The sequence below is a fragment of the Ambystoma mexicanum genome, chromosome 1p, assembly GCF_040938575.1.
Source record: "Ambystoma mexicanum isolate Mex_15411 chromosome 1p, UKY_AmexF1_1, whole genome shotgun sequence".
Classification (NCBI taxonomy): Eukaryota; Metazoa; Chordata; class Amphibia; order Caudata; family Ambystomatidae; genus Ambystoma; species Ambystoma mexicanum.
Genome location: NC_090921.1, coordinates 1,288,261,217 through 1,288,275,406, shown reverse-complemented (window position 1 = coordinate 1,288,275,406; position 14,190 = coordinate 1,288,261,217). Strand labels below are relative to the sequence as shown.

At 45.6% G+C, this 14,190-nt stretch overlaps 1 protein-coding gene across 2 annotated transcripts in view; it reads right to left on the bottom strand.

Annotated features, from left to right (window-relative positions):
- The window catches only part of AP2A1 (adaptor related protein complex 2 subunit alpha 1), an 891,085-nt gene that overhangs the window by 97,050 nt on the left and 779,845 nt on the right, over positions 1-14,190 (bottom strand). The gene's annotated exons all lie outside the window — the stretch shown is intronic.

Sequence of the window (14,190 nt, the reverse complement as noted above, 5' to 3'; positions counted from 1 at the left end):
ACTCTGAAGAGGACGGGGAAGGCGACCTGTGACGGCACTTCCTGGAGTGCCTCGAAGAGGCAGAGGAATGACGGGACCGACTCCCAGACGGAGAACCCCCAGACTCACGACGACGATGCGGACAGTCGCCCCTCGAATCGTCCATCGAAAGACCAGTGGAACGCGAGTTCCGGGGCTTGGCCACCTTACCGACCGACAGCTTCTTCTTACGCTCCCGCAAGGCCTTCAAAGTGAGCGATTGGCAGTCGACACAGTCATCCGACTCATGTCCTCCCCGAGGCACCAGAGGCAAGTGTCGTGTGTATCTGTCAGGGACATCTTGGACCCGCACACCCGACACTTCTTAAAACCAGACCGCGGGGTGGAAGAAGCCGAAGACATTTGATTAGCAATGAAGAAACAGGTTCGAAGAACTGAAAGAACAGGATTCAGTAGAATCGAGGCACGCGGAGATCTCCGAAGTGAACACGTTCGCGGAAAAAACAGAACTGAGGCTACTGGTGTCGTGCGTCCTACTTATAACATTCGGTGACGTCGGCTCGATGGAGGCTCTCGAGGACGGCTTATCGACGTCATCGACGCAGGACGCAGACACCGAAAGATTTTCCAAAGCAGCACAGCTGTGGTGATTACAGTCATTGATATGGAATACGTCGGAGGACCCAATCCCCTCGAAATGGCACCCTTGGGTGCTTTACTGCAGCTGCAAACGCAGCCCGCGGTAAATGCACACCACAGTAGTTAAAAGTAAACCACTGCCACCAAAATTGTTACATGAGAAGCTAGACAAAGGAGATACCAAGTAGCCCATCCAGCACTCTATTGTAAGATAGTGTGTGCTGGGTCTAGAAAGTGACAAATATAAGTAAAGTCAATTTCACTTTACTGCTCTGGGAAACAGTAGCTTATCCCAGAGAAGGTATTGAAACCTGGAAGACTTCCCCGTGTCACTGCACTGAAAGTGCTGTGTGACAATGTAAAAGATGATGCCCATGGAGTTTGTCAGATTCCATAACCAAAAGAAAAACTGTGTTCAAAATCACATTAAAATACATGAGAGAGTGGGAATTTGGGTCTCACTTTCTCCAGGTTAAAAAATGAAGTCCTCAAAATCCAGCAAAGTTGCTGGGTGTCTCTAAGGTAGAGGGAATTAGCACATTTCTGAGAATTCTCCCTAACAAGGGGTAACGTTGCACTCCTTGATGGAAGACTATCCAGGCCACCAAAGCCTCTCTGGAGGGGAGCATTAAAGAGTGGGGGTGGATATGTACCTTGTATGGACAGACTGCACAAGGTGTGTGAAAGAGTCACAGAGGTAGAGCAGAGAGTATGGTGGAGGAAAATTTACAGCACCTCAAAAACCAGGTGGTAGGTCCTGTGGAAGCGACAAGGGCATTGGAGTCAAGAGCAGAGGATGCTGAGGGCCACTCTAGGCGCTGTAATATCTATTTGGTGGGGGTTCCGGAGAGGGAGGAGGGGCCTAGAGTGGAGCTCTTCGTTGAACACCTTATCCTGGAGACTTTACGTGTGAACTGCCTCTCTTCTTCACAGTGGAAAGGGCACACAGGATGCCAGGCACAGCTCTGCGACCAGGGGGGCGACCAAGAGTGATAGTAGCCAAAATACGGAACTTTAGGGACAGAGAACATATCCTGAAGGAGTCCCAGAAGGTCGGCCACTATGAGGTCGGCAATATGAAATCTTCATAGATTTCAAGTTGGAGGTACAGCGACAATAGAGAACCTTTGATGCAGTAAGACGACTGCTTAGAGAGCTGAATATTAAATATATGATTTTTTACCTGCCAAAATTGAAAATCATTGCTGATGGCAAATCCTGGTTCTTTACATCACTGCAGGAAGTGTGCTATTGGTTGACTCAGCGACACATCAACCCGTTCAACCGTTCAACAGAGAGAGAGGTGGAGGCTGTATCACAATCTAAGGAATTACTTCAGTTGGGGGTAGGACATGTCTGTGGCTTTTTTGGGGTGGCTTGTACCGGGGCTGTGACAGTTTGATGGTAGTTATGGAGCTGTGGTAGCAAGATATGGTCATTGTAGCGGGCGGGACGGGGGCCCAAAGAGGGAGCACCCGGACCTACGATCGTCCACCCACGGGAGGGGGAGTAGCGCAGGGACCTGGACTGGTGGAGCTGTGGCGGGAGTCGCATGGGAGGGAGCAGGGTTATTTATACTTCTTGGGTGTACATCGTTCATTCTCCCAGCTGGATTATATATTTGTGGGGGCAGAGCACTTTCATTCATTTGGTAACATGGAATACTTGGGGAAAGTTCTCTTGGATCACTCGCCTTTAGTGGCGCAATTGCAGATATTGCGGAGAAGGTCACCGATATGGCTGTGGCGCTTACAGGCCACAGCCCTGGAGGATGTGGTGTTTGGGGAAACACTGCAGGTGGCGATTGTGACGTTTCCCGAGGTTACCGAGAAATCAGATGCAGCAGCAGGGATCTTGTGGGAAGCATTCAAGGTAACAATTAGGGGGGTCTGCATATCCAAGGTAACCGGGCTATGGAGCACACTGCAGGACTCGCTGCAGAAGATAGAGGTGACAGTGTCAGGTCTGGAGACGGATTTGGTGGAGGGGCGGCAGTCAGGGGAGGTTCTGGCATAGGCATTGGCCTCTCATCATGAGGCCCAGGAATCACGGTTGAAATTTGAAAGGAGCTGGCAGGATGTGCAGATTCACAGGGGGTGGGAGGGGGGGGGGAGAATAAGGTTCTGCAGCTGTTAGCCTGGTTGATCCGCCGGCACACAATCACGCAGATTAGAGAGGAGTATGGGGACCTGGGGAGCACCCAGGAGGGTATCAATGAGGCATCCAGGCTCTTTTATCAATCCCTTATACCAGCTAGGGCACGTACTCGGACAAGCTGTTAGACATGATCCGGCTAAGGAAAGGTTGGGGAGGGGGGTCTATTGAGGAATCTGACATAAGCAGTGCACTTCAGCCCATGCATAAAAGCAGGTCCCCCGGTAGCGCTGGCTTCCCCAAAGAGTTTTATTGTAAGTTTTATTGTAAGTATGTTGACATCCTGGTCCCTCAGTTTAAGAGAGTGTTCAATGAGGCTTTTGAGTCTGGTATTCGCCCAGCCTCGATGAGGGAGGCAGTAATTGCAGCTCTGTTAAAGGAACTGAAAGATCCCCTGGAGTGCACATCACATTGCCCTATTTCATTGCTTAACGTGAGTGCAAAAGGTTTAGGAAAGATGGTCTACCAGAATGTCTAAGGTGGCGACCAGTGTGGATTCATCAAGGGGCGAAATGCTAAAATGAACTTGTACCGCCTGCACCACTTAATGGACCAGGTTAATGACTCAACTGGCACTGGCATCCTTTGATGTGATGAAGGCCTTTGACTCTTGGGAGTGGCAATGGCTGTTTAGGGTGTTGGTGGCCTTGAGGTATGTTGACAACATTTGCCAATGGTTACCATTATTATACAACAAGCCAATTGTGAGAGTGAGGACAAATGACTGGGTTTAGCGGCAGTGGATGCTAGATAGGGGAACAAGGCATGGGTGCCTGGTCTCGCCGATCTTGTTCACATTAGCGTTGGAGCCACTGGTGCGGTATCTTTTGAAGAAAATGAGCAGTACTAGCGGGGGGGACGGGGAGAGATATAATGTCTCTTCATACGCTAATGAATTGTTGCTGTAGGTGGGAAAACCGATAGACAACATGTCAATGCTGCTGGAGCTATTGGGAAATTTTCGAATGCTGTCAGGGTTCTGCATTAATAAAGAGAAATCATGGTAGTTTCCGTTGGGGGGCCTCCGCAGTCGTGAAATAAGCCACCCTCCCAGATTGGGGGATACAATGCAAAGGAAAATCATTGAGGTACCTGAGCATCCACATTTTCCACGACATTGAGGAAACATTTGTGTACAATACTTGAAGGGGATTGTCAGGAATTGGTCCAATTCAAGAACAAGCTACCTCTGTCATTGATGGGGAGGGTGGCACTATGCAAGATAGTTATACTCCCAAGGCTACTTTACCTCTTTACTAATAACCTGTATGGCATTAAGAGAAGGTTTTTAAAGATATTGGATGAAAAGGTCGGGGAATTGCTGTAGAACGCAGGGTGCCACACTATGAGCGGTACTTCATGGTGACATAACTGCAGATGATAGATTTACAAAGGTAGCGGGCGCCCCTCTCTCGCAAGAACAGACATGATAACCTGTTCAGTGGTTATTAACCACTTGAGAGTTCGCAGCCACTGCTTTTACTCACTGTGCCTTTCACAGATGGGAAATATCCATTTGCATATCAGTCTTTGTCCTGCCCAGGGGCAGTCCAGCACCGAAATACAATGGCAACTCCAATCTGAACGAGAGTACCACCAGCAACCCCATACACGTGTTTCACCCTTGTTGGGGATCATCAGTGAGGTGAAGCTGATGCCTCCCTAAGCACAGTGAGAGGGAGACCACGTCTGGTTGCCCCCAGGAGACCTAGGGTTACCAATCCCAGGTTCCTTAAAAAATAGATTTACAAAGGTAGCGGGCGCCCCTCTCTCGCAAGAACAGACATGATAACCTGTTCAGTGGTTATTAACCACTTGAGAGTTCGCAGCCACTGCTTTTACTCACTGTGCCTTTCACAGATGGGAAATATCCATTTGCATATCAGTCTTTGTCCTGCCCAGGGGCAGTCCAGCACCGAAATACAATGGCAACTCCAATCTGAACGAGAGTACCACCAGCAACCCCATACACGTGTTTCACCCTTGTTGGGGATCATCAGTGAGGTGAAGCTGATGCCTCCCTAAGCACAGTGAGAGGGAGACCATGTCTGGTTGCCCCCAGGAGACCTAGGGTTACCAATCCCAGGTTCCTTAAAAAATAGATTTACAAAGGTAGCGGGCGCCCCTCTCTCGCAAGAACAGACATGATAACCTGTTCAGTGGTTATTAACCACTTGAGAGTTCGCAGCCACTGCTTTTACTCACTGTGCCTTTCACAGATGGGAAATATCCATTTGCATATCAGTCTTTGTCCTGCCCAGGGGCAGTCCAGCACCGAAATACAATGGCAACTCCAATCTGAACGAGAGTACCACCAGCAACCCCATACACGTGTTTCACCCTTGTTGGGGATCATCAGTGAGGTGAAGCTGATGCCTCCCTAAGCACAGTGAGAGGGAGACCACGTCTGGTTGCCCCCAGGAGACCTAGGGTTACCAATCCCAGGTTCCTTAAAAAATAGATTTACAAAGGTAGCGGGCGCCCCTCTCTCGCAAGAACAGACATGATAACCTGTTCAGTGGTTATTAACCACTTGAGAGTTCGCAGCCACTGCTTTTACTCACTGTGCCTTTCACAGATGGGAAATATCCATTTGCATATCAGTCTTTGTCCAGCCCAGGGGCAGTCCAGCACCGAAATACAATGGCAACTCCAATCTGAACGAGAGTACCACCAGCAACCCCATACACGTGTTTCACCCTTGTTGGGGATCATCAGTGAGGTGAAGCTGATGCCTCCCTAAGCACAGCTGCATAACTGCAGATGATACTAGTATGGTTGGATAAAACGGGGCGCGGGCTACTGATGGGACTGCTGGGCACCCTCCCGGTTCACCAGCGGTGAATAGACCTGCTGAGGGGCACGATGGGGGTGGGCGGGATTTGCCTACTAACGTATTTAAGGAGTTGCAGGTGACCTAGAAGAAGCTTCTAGGGAAACTACACCTGAAAGGATTGTATAGCGCTGACTTGCTGTGGAGTGTGGACCCGGGAATTTGGTTGGCAATGAGGCAGATGGGGTTATCTGATCTGGGAGATAGGGGTTGTCGGACATTGGGGGATTCAGGCCTCCAGATAAGGTGCATACCAAGCCTTTTTACGCATGAGAATCTTACAAATATGACAGCTTTATTATTTTCCTGTGTACATTTACACACAAGTTTAGAGCAGAGGTCAGTACAAAGGTCAGGTTACTTGACAGAAACCAGAAGGCTTCTTTTGATTTTTGTCTACATGGATGTAATTGCAAGCCATGAATAAAAGCCTCTGAAACAGAATGTATTTCTCTGAAGCCTTTCGAAAAAAGAAACTACACACTGTGATAAAAGGAATGGTTTATTTCCATTCAGCTTCTGCTGTGTTGCTGCTCATGGAGCAAACAAAAGCACTGTGCATATTTATTTTCGTAGCATGTTAGGATTGTGAAATGAATAAGATGGAAAACTAAGTTGCAATTGAGAATTAATATTTTGTAACAAATTATGCTTTTTTTCCAGTGAAAGAAAACCAGTATTGCACAGTTCTATTTTTCACAGTTCCTGCGCTGTGTGCATAATCATGCGGAGGCAGATCATTTTTACACTTATAATCTAATTTACACTCTAATTATAAAAACTGTGTTTAAAATGATGACTATGCACGGTCTCGTTTACATCCATTAAACCTTGCAGTCCATGGGTACATTACTATAAATGGTCAGTGGTAGCAGAGTCTTTGCTCAAGGGTGGGCGATTGTCATTACACCAATCACAGGTGTTATAGCCTCTCAAATCTTCCAGACTACAATTAAAACATATAAAACCTGACTCTCAAGGAAGTGCAAGCGCTTTTCAAAAACAAACACATTAAAGTTACATTTGTAATTTAAATAGAAAATCAGCAAAACCTGTCCCTGTGATAATGCAGATAGGTATTTAACTTTATGTAGTGCTTCATTCATGGTTTGTCCAACATCTAGGCACTGTGATTATTATACCTCGGTCGATACTCAGTTAAGCGACCTCTGAAGGATGTTAGCCAATAAGATAGCTCAGACGGTTGGGCACTGGTTGCTGCGATCTGTGTGTGATCTGTGGTTGCAGGTTTGAATCCCCGGCAAGGCCAATTCAGCCATTCATCCTTTCAAAGTCGATAAAGGAGTACAGACTTCGGATTGATGATAATTGTGATAAATATGTACTATGTACAGCGCTTTACCGAAAGCGCTATATAAATAAACATTTGACCGTGAGATTAGATATAGAATTTAGCATGGAGTCCTTGCCTCTCAGCACTGTTGTATCATAACAGTGGCATATCATTAGGTAGTAAATAGCTCCAGGAAATGAGGACTTTCATTAAACATCAAAAGACAATTTTGTTCTGCTATCGAACCTCAAAACACAATACAATTCATGGTTGCTTTACTATGTAATTGGCTAGGTTTTTGTGTTTTTAAATATATACTGGAGCGATACAATGGCCAGACCTTAGAGAAATAATGAAAGGTGTATTCTGTCACAATGCAGAAAGCTGCCGCATAGTGCACAGGTCGTCTGGTTGTTACATACATTTTACAATCTTGCAAAGGAGAAAGTCATTTTTATTCTCTTAAAATCATATTTGTACTCAAAGTTTAAAAATAGAGATTAAAACACTTGCACCTCAAAATCATATCTGGAGCACTGGGGGGATTTGTTTGAGGCTGGGACATTGATATCGCCTGAGCAGTGGAGTGCTCCGTATGGGATGTCGAAGGGGCATTTCTTCACCTATTGGATGGTGGCCAGCCGTCCCATAGGTCAGGAAAGATATTCCAGAGCAGCCGAGCACGAGCCTGCTGATGCAGGTTGTTAGGGAGAATGTTCAGTTTAGTGCTAAATTCCTCCCACCTTAGAGACTCCCATCTCCTTTGCCGAACTTTGGGACTTTATACTTTTAATTCAATGTGTTTTCTGTGTTTCTTTTGACTTTGGAGTCTGACAAACTCCATATGCATCATCTTTACATTGTGACACACAGCACCTTCAGTGCAGTGAAACAGGGAAGTCTCTTAGATTTCCCAAAGGTTTAAATACCTTATCTTGGTGAAACTAATGTTTCCAAGAGCAGTGAAGTGAAATTGACTTTACTTACATTTTCTAACTTTCTAGACCCAGCACACACTATCTTACAATAGGGTGCAGGAGGGGTTACTTAGTATCCCCTTTGTCTAGTTTCTCATGTAACATTTTTATGTTACCCTTTCTACAATTAATGGCTGGTGACAGTGGTTTACTTTTTCCTACCATTGTGTGTTTTTACTGCGGGCTGCAATTGTAGCTACAGTAAGACATCCATGGGTGCCCATTCCGTCAAAATGGCCCGGTCGTCTTGTTTCGCCATTTCTTGTTGGAAAGGTCCTTCTTGAGATTTACTCTGCACGCCAAACCAGGTTTGGTCCCTTTGTTCATTTTGTCTTGGGCGGGATTCACTTGTGAAGCCTACCTATGGCTCCAGCATGTCTGGCAGGGACAGGAAGTGAGGGAGGTGCCCGCAACTCCCTGTGCTTAATCCCCTTGGTTACAGGAATGCACCCGAAGGTGATTGGCCGGCTGGATGTCCTGGGAGGACAGACATCTAGCTGTGTGAGTGACAGCTAGGCTGCAAATGAATGGGAGAAACTTGCATAAAAGGCGAGGCTTTTTGCTTGGACGGCAGAGTCAACCACTGGAGGAAGGAATCTGAAGAAGAACTTGGAAGAGACGCTTGCTGCAACTCCTGGACCGTTGGTTTGCCCGGTGAAGCCCTGCTGCATTGCTGAAGCTCCGAATTCGCCTCGACCAGAGAAGCCCTGCAACGGACGACTGCTCCCCTTGGGTAGGTGGGACCAATCAACCCCAAGTGAACTCATCTGGACATCCTCTCGGAGATGGCTGTACTTACCTTGCTGCTGCAGGAACCGATTGCCAGAGAGAGGAACACCAGATCGAGTGCATCGCTTTTAAGTCGGACCCGAGCTCCAGGAAGATCCTCCGGACTCCCATGAAGCAGGACCGACCAAGCCTAAGCCACCTCAACAGAGTGCTGGACCCCAGATGCGAGGAAAGTCCATTAAGGTATCCGCGAACCGTGGTGGTGCTGTTTGCGAGAGCCGCGAGGAGCTGAAACCGCAAAGTGCTTCTGACCTGAAATTTGCCCATTGCTGCCACCGACCTTCCTTTTGTAGTCCAGGAGTACCAAGACGTCCTCCCTCTTGTCCCCACGCAGACCTACACAGGAACAGAAGCCAGCAGGAAGCAGTTTTTCATCTAACCAAAGGTACTGTAAAATGAAGAAGACTTACCTCTTGTTGTGTAGCCTTGCTAGCTCTCAGTTGAGAATTGTCTTGGTTACTCTTGCAAAGTTGCTTGCAGCTCTGCCCTCACAAGCTTCCCGGGTTGTGGCCCTACAGTGATTTCATTTATCTACAAAAACTTCTAAAACTTCTACAAGACTTTCTTTACTTACCTGCAAGAAGTGCTTCAGCTCACTTACACTTTTGCTCAACTAGCATTGGCTGTCCTGGCTCCCTAAAATACTCTTCTTACCTCTGACTTTGTTCTTTGCTTTTCCCCCCAGGAAAGGGTTAACTTACTTTGCATTTGAGGGTTCTAAAAGGTATTTACCTGCTTAAGAATATTTGTTAACCATTGTCTTGTCCCCTCAACTTCTTCTTTTGACACTAACCTCAGTATTGCTCTAAATGTACCAGTGATATATTAATGTCCACAGTGTCCTAGATATTTAAGTCACCCCAGGGTGTAGGAAGAATCTGCGTGCCATCCCAAATGGGTATTTGCCGATTTAGAGAAACTAAGACTGTGAACCTTTAAGTATATTTTTGTGTTACCTTTATATCGCTCCCTTCTAAAGAAGGCTTATTCAACTGGCTATTTAAATAAATTAATAATTGTTTAATCAAGAAACCTTGAAAGTGTTTATTTGGACACTTGTCACTGTGAATCTCTGTGTGATAACCGTACAGCTCACATTGACCCCTCTTGAGATACGCCTGGCTTCTCAGTCACTCTACCAACTTGTGTAGTGCATGCTTATACCAAAGGTTGGGTTAACTATTGCCAAGAGGACAAGGTTGGTGCAGTCTGCCACAGGGTACTGCATACAATCTTGCCTAACACAGGTGCTATTTACACGCTGGGGGCAGGGTCTCCCGAATTTATCAGGCGATACGAGGCAAATTCCCCCAGCAGAAGCTAGTAGGTTAAAGCCAAGTGGGAAAGGGATATGGATTCCAAGATTTCGGGTCGGAATGGTCTTAAGTGTGGGAACAAGTCAGAAAAGTGTCAAGTAATGCAAGGTTCCAACTTGTGCAATTTAATATTCTGCACAGGGTTTATGTGACCCCAAGCAAAACTGCATGCTATGAACAACACCTTGAGCCAGGATTGTCCCAGATGCGGGCTTGGGACCTGGCACATGCTATGGGAATGTTCTGTGGTTACACGCTATTGGCAGGCAGTGATTTCAAGGATCAACGCATTGCTGCACTCAAGCTTCGAATGTGTCTCGAGATTATGTTTTTGGGGTATAATCCCAGGGGTGGGGTAAATATAAAACTAGGTGCCGTCTGTTACAGTTTATGCTGATGCTAGCAAAGGCGGGTGGCTATCGCCTGGAAGAAACTGCAGGGTCTGTCCTTGGTGCACTAGATGGATGACATTCGCCGGTGGGGGATGGCAGAGTTGGACATTTTAAAAAGAACCAGGGACTCCGAATCGGAAGAAGGGGTGCTGGTAGATTGGGGCCAGATGGTAAATGATCTACACACCACCAACGATTTGAGCCCCCGAAATGGGGAGAATGATACAATAGTGTGTATTGGAAGACTCAGGGTAGTAGTGGGGAGAGAAGGGATGGGGGCTGACAATAGGGCGTTCGATTCATGGGGGAAGGGACCTTTGGCTGGGAGATGGTTTGATGTACCCTTTAGTCGACTCTATGGTGATATCTGTAACCGAAAATACTATACTTTGGTTTTTAGGAACACTGAAAACTTGAATAAATGAATGTTTTTTTTAAAAGTGTATATTTTTCAGTATAGCAGTATTGGGTGTTTTCTTTGGTTGTGTGGACTAAATGAACTTTACTAACAGTCTTCCTTCCTTCCTCGAGTTAAGACCAGCTGCTCTGTCATGGCTACCATTTTAGAGGGGGCTGGCTTATTCCTACTGAACCATTTGGTTAGATGGTTGCACATCCTTCACTTGAGGGCTGTGTTAAAATGTCCTTCATAATTATCCACAAAGCCTACTGGAACCTTGGACCACACAATCTCAGACCGAAAAGGAATACGCACCTCATCTCATCAGGTTCTAAAGCCTTGGTTTCTGCTATCTTTATGAAAAAGGAACTAAGAGGCGGAGTGCTGGGAGAAGCAGGATCTACCCTCCGAAATGGTCTACCAGATGCAATAAGGACTGTGGAGAATCAGCTCCACTTCCACAACAAACTGAAGCCTCCGCTCCTGCTCAGGAAATCCTCGGTATAGTTTCTTGATCATGTTTTACCCTTGGGCAAACCGTATGAATGTCTGCAATAGAATGATGTCGCTTTCCTCAGAAAACCTTTGGTCCCAATCCTGTTAATTTTCTCAATGTATTGTGCACCTGTTCCTTTTGTAAAAATATCTTCTCCTTTGCACCCTCCACATGCACTTAACTGAACTGAATGCTCCCTGTGAAAGACTGGATTTCCCCTTACCCATCCCACATGCACTATGAATTGGCTATCCCTATGGCCTTGCAAAACCCACTTAAGTAACATAAAATAAATCTATGTTATGCAGAGATATTCTTGCCTCTGAAGAGGGATTTTGGAAGAAGGCAGATAAATACTGAGTTAACTTGGAAACCACAAAACTCCATATGTAAAAAGGAAAGCTGTAATCTCAGCGCAACCTTATCCTTGAGAAAACTAGTGTAAGGCTCATAGAAGGCAGGAGCATGTAATTCACTAATCTTCTGAGTTAACTCAACAGATATGAAAAATAAAGTCTTATATTGGAGCGTACATTTGTCAGTGGCCTCAAATAACTTACGAGAAAAAGCAGGCAATCAATTCAAGTCCGAACTGGATGGGACTTCCTAAGAGGAGGAAGCGGGTGGACAAGCCCATCAAATTGACAACTAACCATATGATTTTGTTTAAAAAAAACATTTTTAAGAACTGTCTTAGATGCCAAAAACTTCCAAAAATAACATGCATGATTCCATTTCGATGCCAGAGTTGGCAGGTGGAAAATGAAGGACAGGACATCATAAACAGATGCTTTCCTGGGATCCATCTTTTTGAATAATACCAAATTATAGAATCTGAGTCACTTCTTCCTATCCACCTGGCTAATCTCCACATTTCTTGTGGAAGGTTCCAAATGGCCACAGACTAGTTACTCAGGAGCATGGAGGACAAATTCAGAAATTGATGGCAGAGCTAAAGGACCAGGTCCTGCCAATAAGACACAGGGGGGGCACCTTAGCTGGTAACGGGAGAAGGGTAGCAATGCATTACTAATAGGCCCAACAAGTCTGAAAACCAGATTAATTTCGGCCACTGGGGTGTCAACAGAATACCCTGACAGCCTAGAGATCTCAAGGACTTTGACACTATCTAGAAGAAGAGAGGAAGAGAATAAATGTCTCCATTGCAGATCCAACATGACTCTTAGAAAGAGTCAGACCCTTCCCAACCCCAGAAGGAAATAGAATGCACACACTATTTAGAGTCGGTGTGAACATATCCCTAGCACAGACCCACAACAGAACCAAGCATGACTCGGCAGAGTTGCAAAGCTCTGATTCATGTGGAGAATACATTTAAAGGATCAGCCAATTCTCCAAGAAGGGATAATTATGTTTTATCTTTCATCTGAGTCATGAGGTTGGTGAGAACAAAGGCTGAATTCAGACCAAATATATGAGTTTTTAACTGCTAATGGCTCAGATGTCACTGACAAGGATTGGGACTTTAGGTGAGGACTGAGGATGGGTGTATGGATGTATGGCACTATTGGGTTCACCCATTTCAGCCCATCCATTTAAATAAACCTATGTTAATGAAATCCAGGGCCTTCTCATTGAAAATGCACAAACGGAATTCAATGTAAAAAAACAAAATGAAAACAACGTGGCTTCAGGTGAGTTGGCATTCTATTAGATGGCTCTAATGATTTGGGGTTGGGGTGAGATGGCCTTCATTGTGATGTTAAAGATCCTCAAGTTGATGGCACATAGCTACCACTATTCTTGCAGAGGTGAGAAAATGTGTCACAATGTCACAGTTTTAGGGACTTGATCAAAAGCAAATGTTTAAACAGATGCAGGTACAGGATCATAAGCAGACCTATCTTACCTAACATGATGAAGTGGGAGTAGCAGTCTACATCTATTCTTCTGAGGGAACTGGCTTGGCTGGTCCTCAATCTAGCATCTTCTTGAAACATTATTGTTAGGGCGATTCTTCTTAGGGTCTATTTCTAAGCCTCTGCTATAGTATTCCTCTTATTCTACAAGGTGTGCATCTTTGTGTACCCTGAATCTCCAACTGGTAGTACGGCCAGAGCAGTCAATGCTATTCTCCAAAAGGTATGCACTGGTTTAAAGATACAGTACACAGTTTTTGTTATAAACCAATAAGGGACTGTCCACAAAATATATCTGTAAAAATATATTCTTTATATATTGAAGTTTGCGCAATGGAATTTAACTACAAAATGTACAGTTAAGTACACAATTAAAATGACTTTGTAGAATATAGATAAAACACACAAAGAAGTCTCAACAGGAGTTTTTCGAAGGCATGCAGGCACCAGCATTCCAGCCCAAATCACAATGTTAAGTCTGTGGGCTCATAGCAACCAATAAACCAATGATAACCGATGGAGGTAAGTAAAGGGTTCACACACGGGGCCCTGAAGGCAGTTGAAAGCTCAAGAGGACTCCAAGTGGGATCAAAGGAGTCACCAGAAGCTGTCCAGTTCGAGAAAGACTTTCTCCAAACCCGGATGAGTAAGGATATCAACAACAGAGAAAGTTGCTGTTCGGTTCTCTATGGGTTAGATCAGCAAGTGAGCCCTAAAGCCACAAACAACCGAATTAAACCTTCACAGGTGAGTTAAAGAAACCCCAAAAAAAGATTACAATGAGAAAATGCAGCCAGAGATGCTCCAGTGAAGAGCCTGCAGAGTGGGGCACTTGGAGCACTACCATGGACGGTTGCAGTTGAGAAGTGGATGGGCAAGCTCTGCAGTAGACCGGACCCCAAATTAGTGGACATGTATGCCCCACAGAGGTTAGATGGACCCAACTAAAGAAATGCAAGCAGCTGTGCAGAGGCTCAGCAATGGCAGATATGAGATTTATCAATGTTGACCCGTTAGTGCAAAGGTCACTGCTGCAGGTGA